The sequence below is a fragment of the Cryptomeria japonica genome, chromosome 9 (assembly GCF_030272615.1).
Source record: "Cryptomeria japonica chromosome 9, Sugi_1.0, whole genome shotgun sequence".
NCBI classification, from domain to species: domain Eukaryota; kingdom Viridiplantae; phylum Streptophyta; class Pinopsida; order Cupressales; family Cupressaceae; genus Cryptomeria; species Cryptomeria japonica.
This window is the reverse complement of record NC_081413.1, coordinates 247887635-247913738: the sequence shown is the minus strand read 5'-3', so window position 1 is coordinate 247913738 and position 26104 is coordinate 247887635.

Here is a 26104-nt window from a genome sequence, read left to right as displayed (position 1 = left end):
TTGTGCAAGCTTACAATATTTATGAATAAGTAATTGAATTTAATATATAAGATTATAAATTTAGTTTAGTTAGGTTAATCAATCACAACTTTATAAATCTAAAATTAATATTTAGAATGAAGTTTCAATTTTTTATTTTTTATTTTAATTTATAAATTAAAATTTATTATTATTTTTTTTAATTTTTCAAATTTAGAGTTTTCAATATAAGTTTTAAATTTGATCTTATTAATTCAAATTCAATTTTTATGAGATTCAAAACTTTCATAGACAATCGTAAAAAAAAAACTTAAATATTTTTTTATGTTTGATTTACTAATTAATTTTTTTTCACTAGTTTTTCCTTTATATATGTCCATTATTTTTAATTTAGGTATTTTTTTTGTTACCCAGGGTATCTCCAATCCTTGCGGCCCCTGTCCAACATTTCCACTTAGGGCGAGCCAAGGGAAGAGACTAGTCCCACTTAAGGGCTAGCCAAGGGGCGAGACATAGCCCTCCCAAGTTGAACCTGAGACTGACGCTGACGGGGAGAAAACCCACTGCCCAAGCCAACTCACCTACTCGTTCTAGCTTACATGTCTATTATTTATATAGATTTAATAATTGAAATTCAAATATAAACTTGATTGTATCTTAAATTTGAACTTGAATAAATATTCCTACAATTCAAAGATCGAATTTTCCAATGTTTATTAAATGCCTTTGAATTTGAAAGCTAAAACCCTTACTTTCTCTTATGATCGTAAACTAAAATTCATGAACAATTCTTGTAAATACCAATTGTTTGAAACTTGTATGTGTAATCTCTCTATGATCTTATTCTTGTTAATCCTAAAACTCATCTACTTGTTTGTTTTTTTACAAAATTGTAAACAAAAAAACTAATTTCTAATTGAATTATAGTCATGTTGAAAGTAAATTCAACAAAAATCCTATGTTAGGGAGAAAAAAAAAGTACTATTTTGAAGAATTCAATCTCACATGTGATCATAATAAAAAGGACATATATAGTAGCCAATATTCCATCGAAAGCCAATATTCTTATTTGCTCAATTAAGTACCAACTCTTATCAACTCCGATGTGAAATGAGCAGATGGTAAAGACATAAAGAAACATGAAAAGAAAGTGTTATTTTTTGCAACACTGGACAGTGGAATCAGAAAAACACTTCATTATAGAGTGTGATGCCTTCAAAGACATCAGGGACGAGCATGCCAATATAATGACAGCTGTTTTTTGACACAGTTTATTACACTAAGATTATTGAAAAGACAAAGATGCTCATCATCTCTTTAAAGAGAAAAAGACTAAATAAAGAAAACCAAAATAACAAAATTGACTATGCCATAAATTATTTATAATCTTATACACATTAAGCACCTATCTATCTAATATAACTATTTACTTGAAATTAATCTTTAGATTTACACTTTCATACATTTCTGTTTTCATTTCCAATCCACTTTTGGCCTACCATTGATAGTAGAACACAGGGATTCCTCCATTCTCCTCCAAATCTCTATTCACTGTTCGCCATTATTGTGGATTCTATTTGAATGAGCAAAAGCCAAAGAAATAGTGTAAGACTCACTCTGTTGTCGTCAAAGTGGACCGCTTGTAAAACACTCAGCGTGCTAGTATGCATACGTGTGCATGCTTTAATTTGTCTCTACAGCTTATTCTGCTTTGTCCAAATATTTGTGTCACCTTCAAGACATGCGCAAATTTATATATGTATAAGATGAATAGATTGAAACAAACAAAATGATACACAGAATTTTTTTTGCAATTATTGTTGCAAAAATGAGTCATGAAGCACATGAATGCATAACTCACACCATGGATAAGATTGAGGTCTACATAAAATAGAAGGGAGCAAACAAGAAGAAAGTCTCAAAATCAGTCTTGATTCAGTTTCTAATTGAATATGTGTTTTACACATTAGATGTTGTCATTGTTGTCTACATAATTTCAACTTGATATGATGCTTGGGTCCTACATATAGGTGTTAGATGATGGACAGGTTATAATCAAAGGAAAATGTGATAATAAAGTTGTCTTGATTGGGTCTATAGAGGGAAAATTGTTGAAACTCAAAGAAAAGCTTTCAACTTTAAGAATTTTTTCTCATCTCATCAAAAAAGATTCGGGCATGCTAACTATGACAACATTTGCATAATACAAAAAGAATGGTGTTGTAGGTTTTTCAACTTTGCTAAAAAAGATAGAAAACTGTGAAACATCTATCTTGGATAAATGAGAAAGGGAGCCATTTCAAAAGTCAAATTGGAGAGTTGAAAGGAAACTGTAGCTTATCCACAATAATTTGTGTAGTCCTCTCTCATGTTGTTCATGGATGACTACAATAGAATGGCTTCGATCTATTTTTTGAAATAAGAAAAAAAGGGCTTTTGAAACATTTTAGAAGTTTCACACTATTGTTGAAAATGATGCACAATCCCATATTGGCACATTGAGGATTGATAACAATGGTGAATTCAAATCAAAGGTGTTTGAAGACTATCTCAAGACGCATGGAATCAAGCATCATCACATGTAGTTTCTCACACTAAAGAAAAAATGTAGTAGAAATGATGATTTTTTTATTTTATTTTGAATATGATTGAGACAAGATTATATTTTAAAGGAGTGAACCCACAATTTAGAGAAGATGCAACTCAAACACTAATTTATCTCTGCACTAGGTCACCTTCAAAAATTATTTAAAGAAAGACTTCATGTGAAATTTGGTGTGGTAATCTTGTATTAGTACATCTTCATATTTTTGGATCTACCTACTATGCATTAATTCCCAAGGAGAAGGAACTAGTTGGACCATATGAGTCACAAATGTATCCTTTCGCGATATTCAAAATCCTCAAAGGGCTATAGAATATTTGATTAGGAAAACAAGAAATTTATCATTGCAAGAAATGTTTTCTATGAAACTACAAAATACACAACTAATATTGATCAACAATTGTATCAACTTGAGAGATTTAGAAAATTTGGTGTTTTTAAATAGAGTGATATTGAGATTCCAAATATTTGGGATGAGGGAGGGACATATTGTTTAGAATCATCTGAATCCATAAATTAAGGGCGGGCGGGGGGGGGGGGGGGGGGGGGTATATAATTTGGAATTTATTGAATCTATTTTGTCTCTAGTAAATAAATAAGAAACCTCCCAAGGAAGAAATTGGAACTTCATCAGAATAAGAAAACTTGTTTGTAGAGCAATAAATAATAGATGAAGGATCTTCATATAAAGGAAATAAAGCATTGATTGCTACATGTAACATAGAAAAAATGTCAAAACGGTTAACAAAAACACTAAAAAAAGTTAGATTTGATGAAGTTTGAAAAATATGCACTTATTATACACACAAACCAATACAAAAAGAATAAAATTTCCTGTAGAAGAATAAAATAAGCTAGCAAAGAGCTTACCTTGGAAGGACAATCACATGAAGAAATCAATATTGCTTTTGATTTGGAACCAAATTCCTTTAAACAAGAAAAAATATTCATGTATGGAGAGAAATGATGCCTTGATGAAAAATGATACTTAGGAGTTGGTTGATCCTCCACCAATTCTAAACTCACTAGTTACAAGTGGGTGTTTTGAAGCAAATACAATGTAGACGATTCACTTGATAGAATTAAAACAAGGCTCGTTACAAAGGATATACTCAAAAGGAAGGGGCAGACTGTGAGGAGATATGCATGTTCAATGAAATTGATGATCATTCAAATTTTGTTGGCTTTGGTAGACAAAAAATGGATGAAAATTTCATTAGTTTGATGTGAAAAATACTTTTTTAAATATTGATCTCAAAGAAATAGTTTGCATGAGTTAGCAAGGAGGTTTTGTTGGTGAATTTCAAGAACATAAAGTGTATAAGTTAGTAAAACTATTATATATGTTTTAAAGCAAGCCCATAATATTGGTATGAAAATCTCACCAAGCACCTCTTGAATTTGAACTTCAAACATTTTGAATGTTAATCTATGCAACTCTTTTTTATTAATATTGTTGATAAAATAATTGTATACTTAAATTGTATATGTGGACAATTTGTTCATACTAAGAAATAATGAAAAATACATTGCAAAAGTCAGAAAAAATAATGAAAGGTTTTAAAATGTTGGATTCAAGTCATCTTCACTACTATTTTGGTATTGAAGTGATTCAAAAATTTAAGTACATTTTCACCACAGAACATAAGTATATTGGTAAAAATTTAGCAAATTTATATCGACTAATCATAAACCACTTAAAACACCCATGGAAAAAAATCTTAAACCAACATTAGGAGATACTATAAATTTTGAAGAAAGTCATTGTAATTTTGATGTATGTAACCATAAATATACCAAAAATTTCACTTGCTGGTGTAAATTGTTGATGTTAACAAAGTCATTGGATAAAAACAAAGAGGGTTTTTTGTTGTTTCAAGGGAACTCAAAATTTTGAGCTTCATTACTCCAAGTTAGTATATTTTAAATTAGTTAGATATTTTATTTCATACTATAAAGAAGATTTTGAATATGAGAGATCTATTTTAGGGTTCTTAATGAAGTTAAGATCAACATTCATTAGGTGGAAGTCAAAGAAGCAATTTGTGCTATATTTTTTTAATAGAAATGAAATATATGGTAGAGATTTTGTTGTAATTAGAGAAATATAGTGGATTAGATTGATTCTTGAGAATTTGCAAGAAAAATAGTTGTCATCAATACCACTTATGGTTGACAACACTTCTATGAGTAAGATGGAAAGTCATCGAATTTTTCATGACCAAACCAAGCACATCAACGCCAAATTCTATTTGACTTAGAATTGTTGGCAAATGTGAACCGACATGAAGACATGATGACATTGTATGTTGTCATTGATGTCAATATGTTGGAGAGTGAACTGTCAATATGCTGAAAAAGTGAACCGGTACAATGTGATGGACCAGTATATGTGCAAAGAAGTGAACAGGTATATTGAAGCTAAACAGTTGGCAAAGTGAACCAGTATAGTGGTATAAACCGGTATATTGAGCAATAGGTGAAGTGGTATGTTTGTCCAAGAGAACCGGTATGATGAAATGTGAACCGACATATGGAATGTTCTCTATGAAGACTTAACATGATATGACTAACCGGTTGGTAGTCTTAGCTTAAGGGTTTCCGGTTGAAGTGTTCCAAGGATGTGTGATTCAATCGATGACATCGTATGATGAGTTAGAATTGTAATGAAGATCAGCTTGAGCGCGTGAAGGATCTTGCATGAAGAAGATTGATCCTACCTACCTCAAGAATATGCGAAGTCTCTATAAATGGTGGAGAACGCGTGATGGGTTACAAGCCGCCATGAAAGTGGTGAAGAATGAACGATGGAGAATGTCTTGAGATTCAATGCAATGTGTTCAATGGTCAGGATTGAACTGTTTGAATTACTTAATCTAAATGTTTTAGGGTTTAGGGTTTATGCTACGGACCTATCTGTTTCCTATAAGATCGATGTTGTGTTTCTTTCTGAGGTTGTTGGCAAATGGTATGTGTGTATCTAAGTGCAAAGATACGTGATTCTTGCCAGACCAGATGAGATAAGAGGATTGATTCCTGCATTGTGTGTGTGCAGAAGGAAGGAACTTAAGCGGATATGCATTAGGCATTGAGTGCTATTATCAGATCATTGTAATACCTGTTGATCTTTAACCACTTCAACGGTTGGAAAATCCCTTAACCGGGTAGCTTTAATCAACTGGTTGTAAATCCTTTAACAGGGTGACTCAAACTAATTGAGTTCTTGAAATCCTCTAACAAGGTAACCTCTAATAGGGTTTAACCCTTAATCGGGTATTTAGCCATCCCTTAACCGGGTGATCCCTAACAGGATCGGTTCTTAGCATAACCTGTTGTAACAGTCTTTAACCGGACTAGGCTCCTAATAGAGCGGACTTCTAAAGAGTTCAAAAGCAGCTTGTGGGTATTCATCCCCACCGTGGTTTTTCCCAATTGTGTTTCCACGTGAAAAATTTGTGTGTCATGTATAGTATTTTTCATGTGATGATTTAAGTGATTTGTGTCTGAAGGTAAATCATGCTGAACTAGCTGTTATTATATTTCTGATGATAGATTACCTATTCATGCATAAGGGTGAAATGGAAGTGTAGTATTAAGTTGAGTGGAAAGTTAAGTGATTAACCGGTTAATGCTTGTCACAGTCATTCTTAGCTTTACCGGTTGCACTCTGTTTCAGACCGGGGTTACTGTCTGTTAGACATTTGCAGTGTTTGCAGTCAAACCGGTTTGTGAAAAGAATTTGTGACTGTATTGATTCACCCCCCCTCTCAGTACCGGTTTGGTACTTATTGTTCATTATTGAGTTATCAATTGGTATCAGAGCGTCCACCAGGTCCTCTATTTTGTAAGCTTAACCGCTTGAGGGAAAGATCCTATTGTAATGATGAAGAGAGAAGGTCCAAAGTTCAACAGAGATAACTTCAAAGTTTGGAAGGACAGAATGAAGATTTACATCAGAAGCATGGGTGCTCAACACTGGAGCTATGTTGAGAATGTTTTTGTTATTCCTATCGGTACTCTCACTGATGATCAAAAGAGAGAAATACAGGAGAATGGGCAAGTCATGGAAGCCTTATTCAACAACTTATCTGACATTGAGTTTATTGATGTCCAGGATAAAGATAATCCCAAAGAAGTATGGGACACTCTTGAGAATATCTATGGCGGTGATGAGCATGTAAAACAAGCTAAGGAAGAAAGCCTTAGAGGGAAGTTTGAAGACATGCGGATGGTTGAAGGTGAGACCGTTCAACAGTATGGAATACGGATCAAAACTATTGTTGGAGATATCAAGAGTGCAGGTGGTAAAATGGAAGATTCCACTGTGGTAAGCAAAGTTTTGAGATCCTTACTACCGGTCTATGCAATAAGGGTTGCTGCTATTCAGGAGTTGAGATCAATAGACAAGACTAAGGTATCCCTAGACTCTATCATTGCAAAGTTGACAGCCTATGAGCTAAATAGTATTGATGGCAATGTTCAAAAGACCGAATCAGCTTTTAGAGCTTTTGCTATACCATCCAGAAAAGGAAAAGAAGCAAGCACCAGTGGTGAACAAAGACAAAGAAGAGAAATGGATGATGAGGAGATCCTAATGGAATTTGAAGCTCTTCTTGCCAGGAAAATTCCTAAAGGAACCGGTAAATACAAAGGTAAGCTCCCTTTGAAATGCTTCTCTTGTAATCGGATAGGACATATTGCTATAAACTGTCCTAATGGTGACAACAAGGACAAACCGAAGAGGTTCAAGAAATTCAAAGGAGGAAACCGGAGAAATTGTTTTGTTGCAGTTGATGAAGGTGTCATAGATGAGGAATCAGAAGATGAAGAGAATGAAGATATTGTATTTGTTGCAGTAAAGGAAGATGTGTCAGACAAGAAGGCTCTTGTCTCCCACTTTGATAATTCCAATGAGTGGATTATTGACAGTGGCTGTTCTCATCATATGACTGGTGACCGGAGCAAGTTTCTATCTTTGGAAGAATATGATGGTGGTGTGGTTTGCTTTGGTAATGATGCACCATGTATGGTCTTAGGAAGAGGGTCCATCTCTCTGAATGGAAAGAGCAGTGCCGACAATGTGTATTGGGTGGAAGGTCTCAAACACAATCTATTGAGTGTTGCCCAGCTGAATGACAGTGGAGTCACTCTGGAATTCAAAAATGGAGCGTGCAAAATCAAAGGAAAGAATGGTGAATTGATGGCCACCGGTATGCAGACCAAAGGTAACTTATTTCAGCTGAATGCAAATGTAAGTACATGTCTTATGGGTAAATTTGATGATAGCTAGATATGGCATAGGAGACTCTGCCATGTAAACTTTGATAACATTGTGAAGGCCAGTAAGACCAAGGCAGTCAGAGGATTGTCGGTGCTGAGCAAACTGGAAAATCTTTTGTGCAGAGAATGTCAACTGGGGAAAATGTCTTCCTCAACTTTCAAAGGTAAATCTTTCACAACAGACAATTTACTTGATCTTGTGCATACTGATTTGTGTGTTCCTATGAAAACTAGGAGTGTGCAGGGAGATAGGTATTTTATGATTCTTACAGATGAATCTCAAGAATGATGTGGGTCACATTCTTGAAGGACAAGTCTGAAGCCTTTAGAAAGTTCAAAGCTTTCAAAGCATTGGTAGAAAAGGAAAGTGGTAAAAGAATCAAATGCCTTAGAACTGATCAAGGAGGGGAATTCACTTCCGGTGAATTCAACAAATATTGTGAAGATAATGGCATCAAGAGGCAACTGTCTGCCCCCGGACTCCACAATAGAATGGCTTAGCAGAGAGAAACAACCGGACTATGGTTGAAGTAGCTAGAACTATGTATCCAAGGAAAAGTTGCTCACACCTTTTGGAAAGAAGCAGTGAGCATTGCAATCTACACAATGAACCGGGTACTCATCAAGAAAGGAAAGGATAAGACTCCTTATGAGTATTGGACTGGTAAGACACCAGTGGTAAGCTACTTTAGAATGTTTGGTAGTAGATGTTATATCAAGAGGAGTGAACATCAGAGCAAGTTCGATGCAAAATGTGATGAAAGAATATTCCTAGGATATTCCACCAAGAGCAAAGCTCTCAAATATTTCAACAATAGGACTCAGAGAATTGTTGAAAGCATCAATGTTAGAGTTGATGAAAATTCTGGAAAACTTGAGGAAACCAGAAGTAAGCAAGTAAGAGATGAACCGGTAGTAACCCTCTGGGAACTGATTGCTAATCAGCCAAGTACCGGTAACAGTGTTCCTACACCGGTAGATGCTGATGCTGATGAAGATGAGGATGAAGAATAAAAGCAGGAGGAATCAGTCAAGAGCATTCCTCAATATGTCAAACTGAATCATGATCCAAAGGAGATCATAGGAGATAAGGATGCATGAATCCTTACAAGAAGAAAGGTCAGAGAGAATTCTTGTATGATCTCTGAATTTGAGCCTAAATCATTCAAAGAGGCACATAAAGATGAAGACTAGATCAAGGCAACGAAGGAGGAACTTGACCAGATAGAGAAGAATGGTACAAGGTCTTTGGTATCCAGACCAGAGCATAAAAATGTCATTGGTACCAAATGGGTTTTCAGAAACAAGCTGAATGAGGATGGCATAGTGGTAAGGAACAAAGCCAGACTAGTATGTAAAGGATATGCTCAAGAAGGAGAAGACTATGGAGAAACCTTTGCCCCAGTAGCCAGATTGGAAGGAGTTCGTATGCTTCTTGCATATGCAGCTTTTAAAGGATTCAAGGTATACCAAATGGATGTAAAATATGCATTCCTAAATGGAATACTTGAAGAGGAGGTGTATATAGAGCAACCAAATGGGTTTGCCCTATCAGAAGACAGTGACATGGTGTGTAGGCTACATAAAGCCTTGTATAGACTGAAGCAGGCACCTAGAGCATGGTATGAACGCTTGCACTCCCATCTTGTGAAGATTGGATTTGAAAGAACAAGTGAAGATAGCAATATCTACTTGAAATCAGAAGGAGATCGGATTCTCATCTGTGAAGTATTTGTTGATGACATCATCTTTGGAGGTGATGACAAGATGAGTCATGAATTCGCTGATGAGATGAAAAAGGAGTTTGAAATGTCACTCATAGGGGAGATTAAGTTCTTCATTGGACTACAGATTCAACAAATGAAAGATGGAATCTTTATTACTCAGTCCAAGTATGTCAAAGAGGTGTTGAAGACCTTTGGCATGGAAGATAGTAAACCTGTTGGTACACCAATGGTGACTGGTTGTAAGCTATCAAAAGAAGATGACTCAGTGGTGGTAAATGAGAAGGATTACCGATCAAAGATTGGTAAGTTGCATTATGTAGTGCATAGCAGACCAGACATTGCACATGCAGTGGGTATTACCGCTCGGTTTCAGAAAATCCCTAGAGAATCCCACTTGGTAGTAGTCAAGCAGATTCTTAGATATCTGAAGGGAACTATTGACTATGGGTTATGGTATCGATACAATAATGATTTCAACCTGAAAGTGTTCACAGGTGCTGATTGGGCTGGTAATGTAGATGAACGAAAGAGCACAACCGATGGTGCATTCTTTCTTGGTGGTAGACTGGTCTCATGGATGAGTAAAAAGCAGAGTTGTATCTCTCAGTCTACAACAGAAGCAGAGTATGTTGCAGCTTTTATGAACTGCACCTAGACTATTTGGATGAAGCATGTATTGAATGGATTCAAAGTTCCTGTATCTGAACTGGTAAGCATATTTTGTGACAATACAAGTGCAATTAACATTCCCAAGAATCTGGTTTTGCATGCTAGAACCAAGCACTTTGAGCTCAAGTATCATTTCTTGAGGGAGAAGGTTCAGAACAAGGAGGTTGTGTTGGAACATGTTTCCAGTAAGGAGCAGTTAGCAGACATATTCACCAAGCCTCTACCAAAGGCTATATTTACCTATTTGAGAGGTGAATTAGGGGTGCTGCCCCTTCAAGAGGTGAAATGAAAAATATGTGCTCCACATCAGTTAGCTATGGCAGTGTTCAATATTTTTCAGGATTGATGTGTTGAAAGATGCTATTCCTTAGAGGGAGCAGCATAATGAAACAGGGAAGCTTGTGCCCCCACTTTGGCATTGTTGTCAAAGGGGGAGAAGAAGTGAAGTAGAGAAGATATCTGCAGTATTGGGAGAGAAGGTATGAAGTGGACAAATATCTTTGTATATTGCCATCAATTCCAAAGGGGGAGATTGTTGGCATATGTGAATCGACATGAAGACATGATGACATTGTATGTTGTCATTGATGTCAATATGTTGGAGAGTGAACCGACAATATGCTGAAAAGTGAACCGGTACAATGTGATGAGCCAGTATATGTGCAAAGAAGTGAACAGGTATATTGAAGCTAAACAGTTGGCAAAGAGAACCGGTATAGTGGTATAAACCGGTATATTGAGCAATAGGTGAAGTGGTATGTTTGTCCAAGAGAACCGGTATGATGAAATGTGAACCGACATATGGAATGTTCTTTATGAAGACTTAACATGATATGACTAACCTGTTGGTAGTCTTAGCTTAAGGGTTTCCGGTTGAAGTGTTCCAAGCCTGTGTGATTCAACCGATGACATTGTATGATGAGTTAGAATTGTAATGAAGATTAACTTGAGTGCGTGAAGGATCTTGCATGAGGAAGATTGATCCTATCTACCTCGAGAATATGTGAAGTCTCTGTAAACAGTGGAGAACGCGTGATGGGTTACAAGCCGCCATGAAAGTGGTGAAGAATGAACGATGGAGAATGTCTTGAGATTCAATGCAATGTGTTCAATGGTCAGGATTGAACTGTTTGAATTACTTAATCTAAATGTTTTAGGGTTTAGGGTTTATGCTACTGACCTATCTGTTTCCTATAAGGTCGATGTTGTGTTTCTTTCTGAGGTTGTTGGCAAATGGTGTGTGTGTATCTAAGTGCAGAGATATGTGATTCTTGCCAGACTAGATGAGATAAGAGGATTGATTCCTGCATTGTGTGTGTGCAGAAGGAAGGAACTTAAGTGGATCTGCATTAGGCATTGAGTGCTATTATTAGATCATTGTAATACCTGTTGATCTTTAACCACTTCAACAGTTGGAAAATCCCTTAACCGGGTAGCTTTAATCAGCTTGTTGTAAATCCTTTAACATGGTGACTCAAACTAATTGAGTTCTTGAAATCCTCTAACAAGGTAACCTCTAACAGGGTTTAACCCTTAACCGAGTATTTAGCCATCCCTTAACTAGGTGATCCCTAACAGGATCGGTTCTTAGCATAACCTGTTGTAACAGTCTTTAACCAGACTAGGCTCCTAACAGAGCAGACTTCTAAAGAGTTCAAAAGTAGCTTGTGGGTATTCATCCCCACCGTGGTTTTTCCCAGTTGGGTTTCCACGTGAAAAATCTGTTTGTCATTTGTAGTATTTTTCATGTGATGATTTAAGTGATTTGTGTCTGAAGGTAAATCATGTTGAACTAGCTGTTATTATATTTCTGATGATAGATTACCTATTCATGCATAAGGGTGAAATGGAAGTGTAGTATTAAGTTGAGTGGAAAGTTAAGTGATTAACCGGTTAATGCTTGTCACAGTCATTCTTAGCTTTACCAATTGCAATCTATTTCAGACAGGGGTTACTGTCTATTAGACATTTGCAGTGTTTGTAGTCAAACCGGTTTGTGAAAAAAATTTGTGACTGTACTAATTCATCCCCCCTTCTCAGTACCAGTTTGGTACTTATTGTTCATCATTGAGTTATCAAGAATAATGTTAAAAATGGTAGTAAAAAATTGATCCATTATCCAATTATAGATTAACCAACAAATATCCTAAATAAACACTTGAAAGGGAGAAATTTAAAAGTTTCATAGAAATTCTTGGTCTCACTATAACCCTTGTAGATCAAGGGGGAATAAAATATCATGTAAATATTTTATAAATTATTCTTGTTCTTTTTGTAGAATCTAAACAATCAGTTTGAAGATGAATTGAATAGTTCACTTCATTAATTTATTTGCATATTTTTTTGATTAAATGGTAAATAGGTTTTATCATGTTCCTAAAGTCTATAATCAACAAAATGTTAGATTAAGCAACTGATCAATATCAACCAACAAACAACTAGACCATGCTATGAAAGGGCTTGGAATCTTGTACAACCTATCTAAACTATTTCCCTTCCTCGTAACCCACACACCCTTAACTTGGTGATGAAATTCCAAAATAGATTTAGGAAGACGTAGTTATGTGTAATTTTTCATTCAATAAAATTACTATTTTGGGTTCACACTTTCATACATTTTCATATCTGTTTTTAGTCCATTCTTGACCTATGTTAATATATATTATTGATTTACAATATTTATTCTTAATTTAATTTTAATATTAATAATACAAATTGTTTGTCTTTAATTCTAATTACTCTCAAATAAAGTTTACACATAATTGCACTAAATGAAGAAAACTTATCGAATTTTTAATTCTAATTTTAAATAAGCGGATTCCAATTTATTGAACAATAAATCTAATTATTTCAATTTTCTTAAGACAAAAATATTGCTTTATAATAAGAATTAATATTGGGTGGCAAAAACTACTCTTGAAGGCCCTGGTTGAGCTATTTGCTGGTGGGCTTTGTGTCCATAAACTTGACAAAATTTATTACTATATAATTAGACAATAATAATCTAAATAATCTAATGCTAAATAATCAAATCATATATTAATGCATATCAAACATATCATTCGATAATCAAAACACACCTATAATTATTAAAACAACAATATCTATCTCATATAGTAAGATCTAATCAAATAAGAATAAATCTATCTCCAAATTACAATTGGACATGCTAAACAACCAACATACCTATCTTTAGAGGAATATAGGTAAAGTACGCTGAAAGATATTATATTTTTTCATTATTCTACTTAAAAAAATTATATTATCATGTTATAATTAATATTAAATTATTATTATATTGTGACATTGTAATTAATATTAAATTATTATAAGATTGTTATTAAGTTTTAATATATTCTTGTTTTTGATTAGTAAAGCAATGTTAACTAGGGCGCTGACCCTTAACATAGTAAAAAACTATCAACTGCATACAAACAACATCAAAAATCATGACTATGGCAACAAAAACAACAACTCGAAGGTAGTGAGGAACAAAACATAGTCACATAGGCCAAAGAAAAACCTATCAAACCGGAAAACACCCAAAACTCCAATCAAGGAATGAGAGAGATGCCCAAATACGGACAAAGGGGGGTTTGAAGGAGGGGAGAAGACTTCCCCTTCCTCCTGCGAGAAACCACAGTCCGGGCAATGCTATCATTAGGACCATCAAAAGAGAGATCAATCGGGAGGGACCCCACATGGTTAGAATCAAAAGTGTCAACAGAGTGCTACAATAGAACAACAAGGGGCTACTGTAGAGCAACAACAGGTTGTGGCGAAACAACAACAAAAGGAGATCTAGCAGGAGTAGATCGTGGAAGCGAAGCTGGAGTGACCAGAGTAGAAACCATAGGGGTGAAAGATGAGTCCACCAGAGGAGCCTCGATAGTAGCATTAGTAAGGGGCACCTCGTCCTCCTGAGAGGAGCCATCCGAATCAGGATCAACAACATGGACAGTCAAGTGATCAGCAGTAGCGTCCTTCCACCAAGTGGCAACACCTTTGTGGCGTGAAACAAAGCAGTCTGAAGCAAGATGACCCATAGAGAAGCATTTCCTACAACGAAAGGGGACCAAAATCCAACAACTGTGACCAAGGTCTATCCCCCACCATAAGAACCACATCTCCCGGGAGAGGCAAGAATATGTCAATGTCCACGAGGATGCAGGCAAAGGTAGTGTGGTCCATTGAAGACGTAGCATCATTGACCTTCAAGAATCGGCCAATAGAGTTACCGATAGCCTCATAGCAGGAGTGCTCCCAAAAATGAAGAGGGAGATTTGGGAGGCGGACCCAAACTGGATGCACATTAAGCGGTTTAGTGAGAGGGTTAAAAGAGGTTGTCCAAGGCTTAATAGAGAGGGAGTGCACTCTCCAAGCCCATAATTTTCTCAAAACCAAATCCTGATCAGCCGAAGAAGTGAAAGAAGCAACGAAAAAGCGCTTAGCACAAGGAAAAAACTCAATTTTGTGAGCCATCAAGGGCTTCCAAGAGTCACTCACCCAGCGATGGAGGTCCAATAGTGAGGGCCAAAGCTCAGCTAATCTACACACTAGAGAACAACGTTGGTAGAACCCAATGTTGTCCAACACATCATGTCCACAAACCACCACAGGGGAGGATTTGGCAAAGGGAAGAGGACGAACCCCCTTGGAGGGTTGGGCAATAGGTCTGGCCACACGAGCAAAGCTACGTTTGCCAACAAAATAAGGTTTGGGTAGAACCTTAGCACCAACAACATCAAGAGTAGCCTGCAAAGACGCATCACCAGAAACCAGAGAGTCAACACCATCAACTCCCCTCGAAAGGGCTACAGGAGAATGTGGGCATGGAACACCCACACCACAGGCGACAACACCCACCACACGGGGCAAGTCCACAGGAACGGGAACCATGTGGGGAGCAATACCAGTGGAAGCACCAACAACCCCAACCCGAGGGGGAAGAGGCGGGAAAGAAGAATCGCTGAGGGAAAGAACGACAGGAGCAGAACCCACCGTAAGGGGAAAAGACCCCACCACCAGGGGATCATCCTGCTCAGACCCAGTAACAAAAAGGGAGGCAACGATCAAGGGCACATAGGAGCAGCCCACATCACGACCCATAACCACAACAACTCCAATAGTAGCGCCATAGTCCAACGCAGAGGAGCCGTTGCGAGTAGTGCAAGAGTTTGAAATCGCCTGGGCGGGAGACATGATTTTTTATATTTCCATTAAAATTTTTAGAAAAAAATATTTTTAGTACAAAATTATTATTATTATATTTCTATTAAACTCTTGATAAAAGCAAAAAATCTACTATGACTACGTTATTATTATATTATTATATTGATGTTAAAAAACTAAAAGAAAAAAACTGGAATGAAAAGACAAGGATGTCAAATTTAGTGAGTGTAATACACCTTCCACATAATATTACATATCACTACCTCGGCTCCCTTCTGAAAATCTAATCAATTCCAATACGAGCCATGCTTTGCATCGTGTCAGCTTGGTTGACACTCTCTTCAAATTAATATCATACCACAGTTTGATCAGACTGTTACCTGTAACTAATTTCTAGCCATGTAGTCTGTCTGTCTGTCTACTTCTTGAATTAATGAAGGTAATGTGGGGCCATGAGTATGCCAAATTGAGATCAAGTGGGGCAAAGTACCTTTATGGATTTAGATTTGTCCTTGACAAGTTGAAATAGTGATACCATTGCTTCTCCAACTGAGATAGTGGGTAGGTCTGAAGTTGTCTCTTCATCCTATCTAAGGTAAGAATTACTTTTCTATCCCTCAGATACATCTTATTCTTTTCTGATTATATCTCCTGGTTCAATAATCTGAATTTGTTGTCTTCAGTTTGAGATCTTACTGTTAATATTGTTTGTCTGGTGCAGAAGATCAAATATACAGTGGTGAACAGGATGGGCTAAAAGCGTGTGTTCATCTTGGAATAGATGGATTGAATTATATGGCACATAGATTTGATGGTGGTTCAACAAACCTTTTGTCATACTTATACTCAGGGTTGGCGAGTCATAAAATCATGTAGAAAATCCCCATAGTGGTAGTAATATTCACCTTTTCTATGGTGTTTAGAATCTTCCTTTCTTCGTTGATGGTGTAGTGATTATGGGTCACTAGCCTTATACAATTTTGTCTCATTATATTTTGTCTACCACACATCTTGATTAGCTATAGGGTTCTCTAGTTGTCTTCTTTCTTTTTTTTCAAATAGAAACAACTCATTGAAGTAAGTTTTTCTACTTTTTCAAGTGTGTGAATGATATTATCTTAATATTCTATTTAGAAAACTATTCCACAACCTTTTGTATAAAGGGTAAGCTTGGGAATAAGAGAGCAATGGTCTTTTTATGCTTTTCTTAATCTCTCCCTTTCTCTATTCGTTTGTTCCATCTAACTTTAATTTTTAAAGGTAATGACAAGATCATTAATTTCTTGAATTAAATTTAAAATCATTTGATTGTTGTAATAATTATTTTTATGACATTAATTTGATCAACTTATTGAATGAATGATTTAAAATATGGATTGTAGAGTGACACATGTTTTCAACATACTATCATCATGTCACAACAAAGTTTTGGTGACCATGGGAATAAAAATGGAGTATTCTCTCCACCATATTGCACTAAAAAAATGATCTTGGAATGAAATAATATTGTGGTATAAATTTTGGGGCTAAGTATTGTACACTCTGCAAGTCCTATTTTGTAATATTGGAACATCATTGTAATTTTGAGATAGTAGTTATGCATAGTAATATTGTAATGTTGTATGTATAGATTATTACTCTAAGGACACCTACATTATTCCTCACACTTGCATTAAGTTTGGAACATTGAAAAAGCTATTTTGGAGTCAAGATTGGTACCCATGTTAAGTGAATCTAGGTTCCTAAAATAGGGACCCAATTTAAAAAGCTAGTGTCCCAAGATTGGGGGCATATCATGCAAACTACGGTGCATGTATTTGGGTGATAATACCAATTTTTTATTCTCATGTTTTTGATTAAAAATAACAACAAAACAAGGGTGTTGATCCTTTACAAAGACGAGCCAAAAAGGCTACAAACAACTGGTCAAGAACATACCTCTGACAACAAAGAACCCATTTACAACACACTAGCAGATCAACTAGTTACCCACCTTAGGGGGTAGAAGTTTCACCCACAACTTGGGGAAGAGTTTGGGAAGAAGTGATGGTATGATGAAAGAATAAGTATCCGGTAGAATACTGAGAGGGGTGAATTGGGGGGGGGGGTGAATCAATATATTGAAAAACTGATACAAAGTTCCCAAGCTCAAACTCAGTCAAACAAAGTAAACATATCTCAGTCAAGATCAATATTCTTAGGAATACTTGACATTAATCGGTTTAACTGTTATGACAACTTTTAACAGTAAACACCTTCAATCTTGTAAACATCAACAATGCTTAATCTTAACTCACCATATTCATCTCTCATTGCTTCTACTTAACATGCCTTATCAGAAATTAACCGAATCAACAAATAAGATCACAACCACAAAAACATTCACCACTTGACACAAATGTTTATACGTGGAAAACCCAAATAGGTAAAAACCACAGTGAGATGGGACTCACAAGGATAGCTATCTGAACTATTTCGAAGTTCGCCCTGTTAGGAGCCAAAGCTTGTTAGAGATTTACAATAAGTCCTCTTAAGAACGAATTCTGGTTAGGAATCACCCGGTTAAGGGATTTACAAATATGCCTTGTTAGAAGCACAATACCCTGTTAGGAGTAACCTTGATGGAGCATTTAAGAATCCAAGCTAATGGACCACCTTGTTAGAGGATTTAATGAGTAACCAAGCTTGTTAGAGCTTACCCGGTTAAGGGATTTTACTTCTGCTGTAATTGTTAGAAAACAACAGGTTTTCTTGATCTGTCTGAGTAGCACTACATTTGCTTGATCAGATCCTTCTAAGCTTCAATCTGCCTTCACTCAAAAATGCAGATCCATTCACTGGTTGGGCAACTACACACTCAACAGGTTTTCTACCAATCTTTCCAACAACCTTTACAAACAACTTCATCGACCTTAAATACAAATCAATTAGGTCGGTAACACAACAAAAACCTAATTCTCATCATTGAGATTACAAACAAGTCGGTTCAATCTTGACCATTAGAAATCATGACAATCTCTTCACATTCTTCAAGACAATTCCAACCGCTCCATGATCATCGCTCCATTGGACTTTGTAACTCATCACACACTGTGCATTAAATGAAATCCTCTTTGCTCCTTCCCTAGACAATAAGCAAACACGCCAAACCAATTTGAATTTATCCTCATACAATGATCACACGTGTCTCCATCATTACCGCTCATTAGATAATAAACCAACAAACTTGATCGGTTAGGGTTTAACAACTGATAGGGTTTACCGGTTACATTACATAGAGAGGTTTGACCCTTTACACCCCTTCATCGGTTCAACTCACAAACTTTACATACCGGTTACAATATCATCTACAACTCTCTTCTTACCAGTTACTAGCCAATATAAAAAACAACAATATCAACAATAACATGAATACCTTTTACCTGTTCAATTGATATCAATGACAACATATCATTAATGCAATCTCTATGCAAAATGCCAATAAACTCAAAATGCCAACAAGAAGAGGAAGAACGATCTTTCCTCCTTTGACGAACAACAATCCATGCAACACTATCATTTGAAACACCAACACAAGGGGGAGCAAGATGAATCCCCTTAGTGGGATTGCCAACACCAAGAGGAGGATGCTGACCAAGCAACAAATTCACCACAGAAGGATGGATCAAAATAGGAGCAATATATAGAGAAGGGTCTACAGGTCCAGACGAGAGCACACTAGTAGCATGAGGTGAAGGAGGCACAATATTCTCATGTTGAGTATTAGACATGTACATCATTTCTATCGATGATATTTTATCAAGACAAACTCTATGAATTGAATTCTTAGGTGAATAGTTTCACACACATAGGTTGAGTGAGAGTACTTGGGCCATTCTTGTATGCTTGAAGAAGGCATATTTTTCTGCTACACAAGAGATTTAGTTTAATTTATTTGTATACCCAATATTATATTAATACACTATTTTTGATAAGGTAGGTAGAAAACTAGGGCGATGAACCTTTACAACAAAGGCCCCAAGAGATAAGAAACATAGGCCATAACAAGCCACTTACAACACACAAGCAGAACTTCAAACAACCCACATAACGAGTTGGTAGAAGTTACACCCACAACTTACACCCACAACTCGAGAATGAGAATAAATCTAGGAAGAAGGAAGACCTTTCCTCTTTTGACTAACAATAGTCCATATAATAACATCATCCAACATCCCAATACAAGGGGAAACAAGAGGTAAAACCTCCATGGATGACTTATTAGCACATGGAGAGGGTGGAGTAAGGTGATGAGACAAAAGGTGAAAAATAGAAGCAATAGGTAGAACAAAAGCTATAACAACAACAATAGAACCCATGGTTGCACCATAGACTAGAAGCACACTCACAAAAGATGACACACAAATGAAAAAAGGTGCAACAAGAAGCACAAAACAAGATGAACAAAAAAGAGGTTTTGAAGGCAACACTATTTGCACAAGAGGGGTCTAGTAGGTTCCATAAATAAGGGCGTAAGAGTCAAACCCAAAGTGAGAGATGAATCATCATCCTCGAAGGAGACACTTGATGAATCAAAAGCCTATAAGGTTAAATGATCGTTAGTAGCATCCTTCCACCACATAGTAGAGCCCTTTCAACATGAGAGAGGACAATCTGTAGCAAGGACAGAAAATGGAGAAACAAAAATGACATTGAAAGAGGATACTCTCATAATCAAGAGGTTAAGTCCAAAGCATATTCCCAACAACCAAAACCACATTTCTAAATGGGTTTAGAAACATCTATACAAATGTGAGCAAATGTGGAGTCAACCTTGAAAGAAGTAGAATCACCAACTTCCAAAAAGTGACAAATAGAGTTGGTAATGACCTCATAACACTTGAAGAGCCCCAAAAATGTAGAAGAAAATTTGGGAGTATAACCCACATTGGGTGCACATTTAGTGGCTCAGTAAGAAGATTAAACTTGGTTAACCAGGGTTTAATAGAGAGAGTGTTCCCCCAAACCCACAACTTTCCCAACACCAAATCTCTATCCCTAGAGGAGGAAAATAAAGAAATGAATTTTTTTTAGCAAATGGGAAGAGTTCAATATTATCTTCCATAAGAGGCCTCCAAGAATCCAAAACCCATTTATATATATCAATATTAGAGGGCCACAAATTGGAGACTCTACAAACTAAACCCCTACGCTAGTAGAAGACCTCATTTTTTGTTAGGAAAATGGTGTGTCAACCTTGCATTTAGATAAGGTTACTATTTATAGTAATTGTACATTTGAGCACAGATTGGTCCAAATTTTTCTCCAAATTATAGATTGGCTAAATAAGCATGTTGATAAATTTTCATTAGAAGATCATGCCTAGATTTGAAGATATTAAGGTTTTCATTTTTTAAAAATTTCATTTGAAAGTTTCAAAGTCAAATTTGAAGGCCTTAGAGGATTTTTTTCGGGCCTAAAAGTGGTCATAACTAATTTAGCTGGTTATAGCTTGATAGAGATCTTCACAAGATTTTCGACGCTTCAAATGGTTTGTCAATCGATACCTAGATCAAAATTTGTGGCCTCCAAAAGTTGGGTCTCCTGAAATGAAAAATATAAAAATGTGTTGGACACATAAAGGAGCTACAAAAGGGAGTTACACATGTTGGTGTGTGTTTTGACACATCATAGGGTATCTTGGATTGGATATAAGTTGGGCACCATTTTTTGGGTGGCTTCAACCCATATTTTTGTAATACCGTTTGATAGTTTCATGTATTTCATCCCCTATATATTAGGTGCATGTGATGGAGGTTATGCGTAAGAGTTTTATAGCTATTTAACTTTGGATATTTGGATGGCGATACTTTCGTGATAAGCTTTATTTGCATGCATATTGTAATTTATTGTTGATTTCTGAATAATATATTGGGTGGCTTTTGGAGTGTGGGGTTTTTCTCTGAAAGGGTTTTCCCCACATAAATCATTGTAGTGTGGTATGCGTGTAATTTATGTTTATTTTTATTAAGTTTATGTAACTATTACAAATATTTAAATAGTTTTCATAACCCTCCTCTCAAGGTTAGTGTAGGAAGTTGTTTCTCTACCTTAACTTCCTTTGAAGTGGTATTAGAGATTGATCACCCATGGTTTTAGTTCTGGGTTGTTGGGTTTTTTTAAACTAATCCAAATTTGAGTGGGAGCTTATGCAAAAGATATTTTGTGATGTTGTTGTAGGAATTTTAAGATGACAAGTTCATCAAGAATAATAGAGGTGGAGGAAATGTTTGAAAATAATTTTGAGATGTGGAAGTTGAAGATGGAGGACCTATTAAGAGATTGAAATATGTGGGAAGCTATTGATGAGAATACCTTTAGACGTATAGATCCTATTGCAATTGCACATAATGATGTTATAGATCGTAAATCCAAGGGTCTAATCAGATTGTGCCTGGAAGACTCTGTTTTAATCAATGTCCATAAAAAGTCCCCTACAAATAAGCTATGGAAGAAACATGGTGAGATGTATCAAGCCAAATTTTTAGGGAATGAGATTTTCTTAAGGAATAAATTGTATTCATTGAGAATGGAAGAGGACAGAAGAATTACAGACCACTTGGAAACATTCTATATGTTGGTGGCTCAATTGGCATCTATTGGTGTCAAGATGGATGAGAAGGAGAAATGCCAGATCTTGCTTTGTTCTTTGCCTAATTTGTGGGATTATCTTGTTATGGCTATCGACAATATTTTTGTTATTTTGAAGACTGAAGATGTGGTAGGCTCTTTGCATTTTGAAGAGACGAGGAGGAAGGTAGCCATCAATTCTAAGAAGTCCCTTAGTGTTTGCAAAAGACCTTAAGGAAAAAGGCAAGAAGAATGAGAAGCATAATAAATCCAAGTTCAAGGAAAAATTTAAGTCTCCTGGAAAGTCCAAAGTTGTTTTCTGAAATTACAATAAGCTTGGACACTTCCATAAGGAGTGCAAAGAAGAAAATAAGAAGAAAAAGAAAAAAAAAATGATTCTGATTTTGAGTCCAAGAAGGAAGATGCTGATGCGTTCATTGCAACTTTGGCCACTCATGCAAGTAATGACATATGATTAATTAACTTAGGTGCATATTTTCATAAGACATATGATTGAGATTGGTTTTTGAATATGAAAAAATTGGAGGTAAGGCTGTACTTGGGTGATGATTCTCATTTAGACATTGTTGGGTATGGTAAAGTTAGAACCAGGTTTCCTGATGGTATAATAAAAATGATTAATGGTGTTTTGCATATCCCTGGATTAGCACAAAATTTGTTATTATGATAAAACTAATACATGTGGGCGTGCAGGTAGTATTTTCTAATATAGGCAAAATGGTTAGAGATGTTATGGCGATTGCTAGAGACCTATCATATTTGGATCATTATATAATTTGGATGCACATATTGTTGAGTTTAATAGTACATATGTGAAAGTAAATCTGTCAATAATTTGTTGTAAGAGATTGTTAGGGTTTAGGTAGTCCATAACAATAAACAATGTTAAATACAATACAAAATAAAAGAGGCAAAAATCAAATTTCGCAATAACACATAGATTTGATGTGGTTTACCCAATGTGGCTACATCTATAGAGAAACATCTATCCACTTTATTTTATTATCTAATGCAGATAAAATTACAATCTGATGCTATTTCACATGACACAACTGTTAGGATTAATGATAGTCCCAAAGATACTGAGGGGGGGGGGGTGAATCAGTATCTAATCGGTTAACAAAATATTTAACTTTGTTAAGAACTTTGCATTCCAAAACAGTGTATCGGTAAATAAGAATTAATGCAGTAAACATGAACAGTAAAGACAACATAGAAAACACACCATAACACGATGTTTAACGAGGAAACCCGGCCTGGGAAAAACCTCGGTGGGATTTGTGACCCACAATATTCACTCACTGGCCAATGAATAAATATTACTTACAATGAGGGGCCTGAACATGCAGGAAGGCCAATTGCCTAGAGCTCACTGCTCAATAAGAGTCACATTGACTACAAAAGTGGATTATGAAATCCAATACAATGTACTACTTCAAAGTAGCATCAACCATGCCAGGTTCAGTACCAGTTTAAGCTCATTCTATAACCAAAACCTCCACTATCACTTATATCACCTTATACATACTTTTTTACTATTTCTTACACAAAATGACCTATAAGATCTCATACATATATATGAGTCTTTTACAATATGCCTTGTCGGCTTTACAAAAGATAATTACAATTAAATACAATAAACAAAAGTTTATTCCCTGTCGGCTGGGGTGGCGGTATGCATTGTTGCCGCTGCCGGTGAAGTGTCTACCGGTGTATGTAGATGTCTATGCCGGTGCCGGTGCCTGCCAGTGGCTTTACTAGATGAGTGCTAGAAGGTTGCCAGATGGTTGCCAGAAGGTTGCCATCAATGACAACACCATCATTCTCATAAGAGTGTAGAATGCCAACAATCTCCCCCTTTGGCATTGATGGCAACACTCATGAGAAAAATCCAAAAACTGTTTCCAAAAAGTGAAGTCCAAAAAGTTACCAAAAATATGTGCTCCCCCTGAGCAGATGATCTCCTCTGATTAAACATTTTTCTCTGTCCACTACTCCCCCTTTGACATCAATGACAAAGGTTGTCAAAATTGTCAAATGAGTGCAAAAATTTCAACTCAAAGTTTGTAACCGGTTGGTTACAATCTGAAATATGTCTGCCAAAACCAAATTTAAACTTTGCATGAATCTGTTGCTATCGTTTAAGGTTGCCCGAGTCTGTTGGATCGTGCCAGTGAGATGATGCATATGCTCTTTTGGTAATCTTTCTCCTTGAAGTAATGCCTTAGAGATCTCATTTCTCTGAGAGACAAGGTTGTCCAATTTAGGACCAAGTTTATACTTAAGCTCTCTGGCATTAGCCTTAATCCTTGCCTTCTCTTTCTCAAATTTCTCCAACTTTTCTTCAAAACCTGCTATTTCTTGCTCAATAACTGATATAGGTTCAGATGAACCAATTATGTTATCAGCTATGTCGTCTATCTCCTTATGTACTCTGCTTATTTCTTTTTCTATGTCTTTTGTCAAAAGATGTGCCTTGCAAGTTTCTCTGTACAACTCCTTATATTCCAAAATTGTAGTATTAAGTGCTGGTAAAAGTGTGTTTATATGTTCTGTGCACTTCTTTATTGTATCCTCAAAGAATTTTTCCTTTTCCTTCTCAATTTTCTCTTTGAATGTGTCCTCATTTACCTTATCAACTGTTATTACATTGTCAGTAATGAATTTGGACAATGTGTCCAATTGACCTAAAGAATCCTTTACATGATCTATATTACATTTTGGTGCAATCAACTTAAGTATTGGTATTGTGTTATCAATTGCTTTGTAAGCCAATGCATTACCGTCAGTTATCTTCTTGATAGAGTATGGGAGTACTTCTGTCACATTAGTAGGCCTAAATTCACTTAATGAAGTATGTCTTACCAACTTCCTTGATTACCTCTATGCTTCCAACATTTGTAACCATTTTTCTTGTATTATCCTCCGATGGATCAGTCTGAGTTTGCATTTCAACTAGCAATGGTTTGGGTTTCTCAGTGATTACCAGTTTCACTACCTCAATATGTACCTGTGCCTCTGTTGGTGTCTCTGTGGGTTTCTCTGTGTGCTCAACTATCGGTATCTTTGTCTCAGTAGGTTTCTCAGTGTTAGCATTTATACCATCAATATTCATTCCAGTATCCAATGGTTGCTCAGTTTGCAGTGTTTGGATCTCAACCTCAGTAGTCTCTGCCGGTTGCTCAACAATGTTTCCACTGTCAACAATGTTATCCTTGGCCTCTGTATTGTCCTTATCCACAATAATGTTCACTTCCTGAGTATCCACATTCATGGTGAATAAAATTTCAGAATCAGAATTAGTGTCATCATGTGTTACACTTTCACTTTCAGTAACCGGTGGATCATCAGAATGAACCGGTGTAGTATCCAAGGGTGGTGGTAAGTTGTCAGTTATTTTGATGTTTGGTATTCCACCAGCTTTACCTTTCACTTTGTCCTTATCGTTCTGATAAAATTTGAATATTTTCTTTGGCTTGTTCAATTCTTTTTGTTTTTCTTTTTCAACAAAAAAGATATTCCATTTATCAGCCATCTCCTCTGCAATCTCATTTATTCTACCTGCCATCGAACTAACTTGCTGGTGACCACTAGCAAAAGCGGATCTATTAGCTTCAAAAATTAGGTCATCAATCTCTTCTTTTGAATTAACTGGATGTACAACTAGAAGTTTTTCAACCTTGAGTTTCTTTTCCAATTCCATTAATGCAATCCTTTTTGCATCTAACCTTCTATATAATTCATTTGGCAAGTCATCCACAACTTCAATTAAGACTTTCTTATATATGTCTAGATGTAAGATAATACTATTTTCAATGCTTTCTTTTTTTGAATCCTTGAATGTGTTATACAATTTGCTCACATTAGCCAAATTATCGTCATCAGTTATTTCATTTAGTAAATTATCCAATGGTGGTATAACTTGTTTCTATTTCTTCTTGGGAGTTAGTTTCTTTGCTGGTCGCCTTACTGCCTGTTGTTTCTTCCTTAAACTCCTTGTTCTCTTGGGTGGAGGAGAGGGTACCGGTGAAGGTTTTCTCTT